This window comes from Leopardus geoffroyi, chromosome B1 (assembly GCF_018350155.1).
Source record: "Leopardus geoffroyi isolate Oge1 chromosome B1, O.geoffroyi_Oge1_pat1.0, whole genome shotgun sequence".
NCBI lineage: Eukaryota > Metazoa > Chordata > Mammalia > Carnivora > Felidae > Leopardus > Leopardus geoffroyi.
The window spans coordinates 44,363,719-44,369,733 of NC_059327.1; positions in this window are offsets into that span (position 1 = coordinate 44,363,719).

The following is a 6,015-nucleotide window of genomic DNA, read 5'->3' on the forward strand; positions in this document are numbered from 1 at the left end:
CCTTCCGCCTCTGCGGCTCGGCGCCACCTGGGATTTGTAGTTCCCGCCGCGCAGCAGCAGCAGCCGCACCCGCCTCGGCTTGGCCGCCCGTACGTGCGATCCTCCGCAGCCTAAGTTTGAGGCCTCCTCCCCATGGCCTCCGGCGCGGGTGCGGGCGCCGCCCCACTACGGCCTGCCCCTTTCGCTCCCGGGACCCTCTCCTCCACGCTGGCAGCGATGGGATGGGGCCGGGGGCCGGGGGCTGGTGTAGGTTAGTTAACCCCACACAGGGTCCGGGGCGTGTCGCAGAGCTGTGCGAGATCCTAGCAGTCCCCGCGGTTGGCGAAGGCCTGGTTTCTGCCTGAGGACTTTGGGCCGGATGGTCCCCTCCCCGTTCCGTGCTTTAGTTCCTCCGATGAGGAGGTGGGGGTTGATTGGTCATTCACCCCACTTCGATGTTTTGAGCCTTCATGGTGTGAAGAAATAACCAAGAATGGGCGATACACGGCTTGGGGGAAGGTGTGGGAGGACGGGTGAACAAGTCACACAGATGGGTGATCAAAACTAAAACTAGAGCCCGGGTGGAGCTGAGAGGGGTTGACGTCAGTGGTGGCTGGGGGGCGGGGGGGGGGGGGGAAGGAGTGGAGAGGGTAAGAGTTGGCCAAAGAGGCTCCTTGTAGCCCTTTGAGTTGGGTACAAGGGCCCACACGCTACCTGACATTTAGTAGTCACTCCTTGAAAGAATGGATGAACGAACGAATGAATGAGTCTTCAAGGACCTCTCCGAGTGGGGACAGAAAAATGCTAGGAGGAACAGAAAAGGCTGTTGTGTGAGAGAACAGTTTCTATCGTTGTGGCCACGTCATGCAAGGGGAGAGAAGACAGGCAAACACTCTGAAAGAGAAATTGGGGTCAGGGGCGCCTGGGTGGCTCCGTTGTTAAGTGTCCAACCTTGGCTCAGGTCATGATCTCATGGCTCAGTGTCCGACCTTGGCTCAGGTCATGATCTCAGGCTCGTGACTTCGAGTCCTGCCTCAGGCTCTGTGCTGACAGCTCAGAGCCTGGAGCTTGCTTCAGTTTCTGTGTCTCTCCTTCTCTCCCTCCTCTCTCTCCTTCTCTCTCTCTGCCCCTCCCCCACTAGTTCTCTGTCTCAAAAATAAACTTAAAACAAAAATTTTTTTTTTTAAAGAGAGAAATTAGGGCTGAATTGTGATGGTTTTTTTTTAAATCATGCCAAGGTGTTCAGACTTTGTCCCACAAGGGTAGGAGATATCAGAGACCTCTTAAACTGGGGAGTGACAGGATTAGGGTTGGGTCTGTTTGTTTCAGAAAGATGACTGGCCAGCTTTGGAGTTTGAGAAGGGACCACAGGAGGGATCAGGCCCCAGGTAGGAGGACTGGCTGGGTTTAGGCACTCCTGAGCTAACTCTAGGCCTACACTGCCTACTGTGGGGGACATTGGCCTTCTGTGCCTAGGGAGCAATTGAGATATGGCTAGTCCATATTTACAAGTGTAAACTAAATAGATTTCAAGGATTTAGCATGAAAAACACTTCAGATATCTCAATAATTTATGTTGATTACATGTTGAAATATTTTGACTGTATTGGATTAAGTAAAACATTAAAATTAATTTACCTGTTTCTTTTTACTTGTTTTGGTCGAACTATAAGAAATTACATGTATGTAATATGTATGTATATATTTCTATTGGATAGTGCTGCTCCAGAATGATAAAAGCAATCCTAAAGTTCTTCCAGGAAATTTCCTCCCGGGAAACTATGCAATCACCAAATTTTAGCTCTGGCCAGGTACGTTATAAGTCATCCAGGACAACATTCACCACCATCTTATTTATTTATTTGCTTATTTATTTACTTACTTATTTAATCTTTCTTCAATCATTCAGGCCATAATTTACACTGTTCATGAGGAAAAAGCTAATAATTAAGGAAAGTGAAAGCATTCATTGGCATTTAGGTCAAAAAGAAATCCCACAATAATTCCATAATTTGTATAATTTTAAGCTCAGGTGTTTTTTGTTTGTTTGTTTTTTTTTTTTTTTTTGAAAAATCTGTCCTGGCCAAAGATTAAAAACGAAAATTCTCTGAAAGAGTAAATGGAATATATATGTCAAATGATCCTACATACATATTTTCTCCAGTTGAGGTTTCTACAAATTGAGCTAAAATATGCTAACATTCTGTGGCAAAATCTTATAGTTCTAGTGTTGAGAGCTCTCCACACCTTTTTTTTTTTCCTTTTAATTCACCACATTCTTATTCAAAAAACAAAACCCAGAGTGTCAGAGAAGAGCAGGGGTTTGCCCGAGATCACACAGCGATGAAAGACCTGAGGCAAAACTAGATGGCCCAGTGTCCCCTCCCTTCCAGGCCTGTCCTTTTGTCACCACACTAGAAAACAAAGTGGCCCATCGTCTTGGGTTGGGAAGAACTGTTTTTTTTTTTTTTTTTTAATTTTTTTTTTCAACGTTTATTTATTTTTGGGACAGAGAGAGACAGAGCATGAACGGGGGAGGGGCAGAGAGAGAGGGAGACACAGAATCGGAAACAGGCTCCAGGCTCTGAGCCATCAGCCCAGAGCCCGACGCAGGGCTCGAACTCACGGAGTGCGAGATCGTGACCTGGCTGAAGTCGGACACTTAACCGACTGCGCCACCCAGGTGCCCCTGGGAAGAACTGTTTTGAAAGGAGGTTGGCTCAGTTGCCTTATTGAATGTGCATTTTTGGTTAGAGCTGAACTTCCAGGGAAAGCAGCTGCTTAGCTGAACACTTGTAATGATCTGTGCACACGGGTTGGGGAAGTTTCCATCCCATCTTGCTCTACTTGATCCGTAGGCAGGGAGGGACAAGGGACCGATTTTATCACTTTAAGTAAGTGGAATTTCTCTGGATAGCCAACCAGGCACAGAGGTCTAATCCTTAAGCAGGCACTGGCCCTTCCCAGTTTTTGTCTCAACACATCTCTGCTGAGCTGGACCAGTGTGGGGTTAGCAGTGCCAAGAGAGGGTCCCCCAGGAGTGGCTGCCTGGGAGGAAAGTAGCAGGAGCCACAAGAGTGACAAATGCTTTCAGAGTCTCTGAATCACACTATCATAGATGCTGTTTAGGAAGACCCTCAGGTTAGGGAATCCATTCCTAACATATTTGGTGCTGAAAATGTTCCCCATTCACCACTGGAAGTCCTTTGAATTAGCTAATGCATCCTGTCGCCATGGCCCCAGTGGCTTCTGGAGGCTATTGTGTTTTCTTGTACAATTAGGGCTTCCTATACTTAGTGCCCCTGATCGAGATTCAGCCATTAAAAAAAAAAAAAAAAAAAAAAAGACATGTTAAAAGAAAAACAAAACGGAAAAAAAAAAAAGCTCATAGATACAGAGAACAGATTGGTGGTTGTCAGAGGCAGAGGGAGGGTGGGGAGGAATTCTCTCTCGAAGGGGGTCAAAAGGCACCAAAAAAAAAAAAAAAAAGGACACGTTAAAAAAAACAGGCACGTTCTCCACTGACTAGAGGATAAATAGATTATCGTTGAAAATAAACATCTACAGTGAGAAATAGCTTGGTCATTCGTTATCATCCGAGGCAAAGCAGAAGTGAGAGTCATGGTGTCATGGCCAATGACCGTGAAGGGACTGAATATTGGAGAGCCCGAAGACACATTGTGGAGGTCACATGAGCTAACATAAAGGAGTCTGTTTAAAGAGTTCTACTGAGTGAATTTGAAGACCTAATTGGCTTTATTAAGCGATTTGCTAATTGCTTAATCAATTTGTGATTTATTAATTGATTTTCAATCAGTGGGCAGCATCCCACCTAGCAAGTACAGGGATGCTCCAAGGATTTGTACAAAATAGAAGATTTTTATAGGAAGGAGAATGGGGCAAGGACATTATCAGCAAAGAAAAGGATTGTTACATCTTTTTTCTAAGAGTTTATTTTTTTTGTGGGGGTGGGGTGGGGTGGGGTGGGTGAGGGTAGCACCAACAAAGTAGAAACAGAGAAAGAGGGAAAGAATCCCAAGCAGGAACTGCACTGTCAGGGTGGAGTCTGATGTGGGCCTCGAACTCATGAACCATGAGATTATGACCTGAGCTGAAACCAAGAGTTGGTCACTCAGCCAACTGCCACCCAGGCACCCCTGTTACATCTTTTTTTGAGGAGGAAGGGATTGCAGGGTTTTTATCACGCGATTACTTTAACCAGAGCTGATCAGGAAATTTCAGATTAACTTAAAAGGTCACATTCCTGAGAGAGGTTCAAACTACAATTAGGTCTTGGTTTGCTGTGGTTGGGGACCAATGACTCCATTTTGGACTTCTTGTTTCTCTTTCAACAATTCCCAATGGTGGATTTAACATTCAAGTACCATTTCTAGGCTCAAGAGATTCCAAAAAATTTTAGTGGCTCAGAGCAGGGTATGCAATCTTTAAAAGGACCTCAAGAAAAAAATAATTAAAAAAATAAATAAAAGGACCTCAAGAGCAGATTCTCAGGTTTAAAATCATCTTCTTCCCAGGCATCTGGATGGCTCAGTTGGTTGGGCATCCCACTCTTGATTTTGGCTCGGTTCATGATCTCACAGTTTGTGAGTTCGAGCCCCACATCAGTCTCCCTGCTGACAGTGTGGAGCCTGCTTGGGATTCTCTCTCTCTCTCTCTCTCTCTCTCAAAATAAATAAATAAACTTAAAAAAAAATAAAAATCATCTTCTTCCCACGTGGGGACAATACTCTGGTGCTGGCAAGTGCCGGGAGTTGCCACCTGGGATTTGCTTGGGGTTGCCCTCCTACAGGTGGCTCTGGGTGTGTCCACCTGAGAAGGTTTTGTGTCCTGGCCAGGAGAGCAAAACAGCAGAGAGCCTTTGGTGGCAACTGAAGAACAGTGGCCCCGTGGTCTCCATGGATCAGTGGGAGACCAACAACTTGGGCCTAACCAGCCCTCGGTGATATGGTTTGGGAGTAGTGGAGGTCTGGAGCCAATGGCCAAGAAAAAATTCTTGAGACATCTGTGGTGCAAAAAGGTGATTTTATTAAAGCACAGGGACAGGACCTGTGGGCAGAAAGAGCTGCACTGGGGTTGTGCAGAGTAACTGGTTATATACTGTGGAGCTGGGGGAGGTGAAGACAAATGGAGGCGAGGACTTCTAAAATACCTGAGGCCTTGCTATTATCAAGCTAAGGTTGTTTTCCCTCTAGTAAGGCATTAACATGATGACAGTAGGGGTTTCCTGGAGAGATGTCATACTCTGTATTTGCCTCAAGTATTTGTTAATGGGCTGCAGGTTATAAGGAAATTTAAGTTCACCTGCCATTTCCTTCTTGCCTTTGTTCCCCACATCATTATGGAGGGGAGGGTAATATTAGGGCTCCAGGAAACTGAGTCCACAGCTTTCTGGAGATTAGGCTACTGATAAGATTGCCTTTTTCTTGTAATTTACTAAGACATTTGTAAACTTATGGAGACTCGTGTCCTGCATAGCTGTGATCTCTATCAGTTAACTACTTGTTTTCTTTCCTTTGTTCTTGGGCAAGCAGGGGTGCCTGAGGAATATCATACATATCCCACCTGGGGAGAGGGGTAAAGCTAGCTCCTTTGCCCTCAGCTTACCTTTTGCATCCTCATCATCAGCGTTATATCAATTAGGGTCACTCAAATTGGGTAATTTGGAGGGAATTTGACAAAAGGATGATCTACAAAGGTGTGGGCAGGAGGTAGGGAAGCCAGAAGATACACTGTGGTATCTGGCACTGGAATTGGGCCTGAAGGAGGAAGGGGAAGGTGTGGGGACTGAAATCCAAAAAGAGGGAGAGTGTGTTCTTGTTAGGGAAAGCACACACTGTGAGAAGAAAAGCTAGTAAAAACAAGAGAAAAGGGGCCAGCCAGATGTCCGAGGCTGGATGCTCCCCTTGCATACTACTTTGGCTTCTGTAATCTTGCTTGCCTCCTGTGTCTACCAACTGCCCAGACAGCACCACTGATAAGTGCCCCCTCCCCCTTTTCTTTTGTCTCTCAACCCCC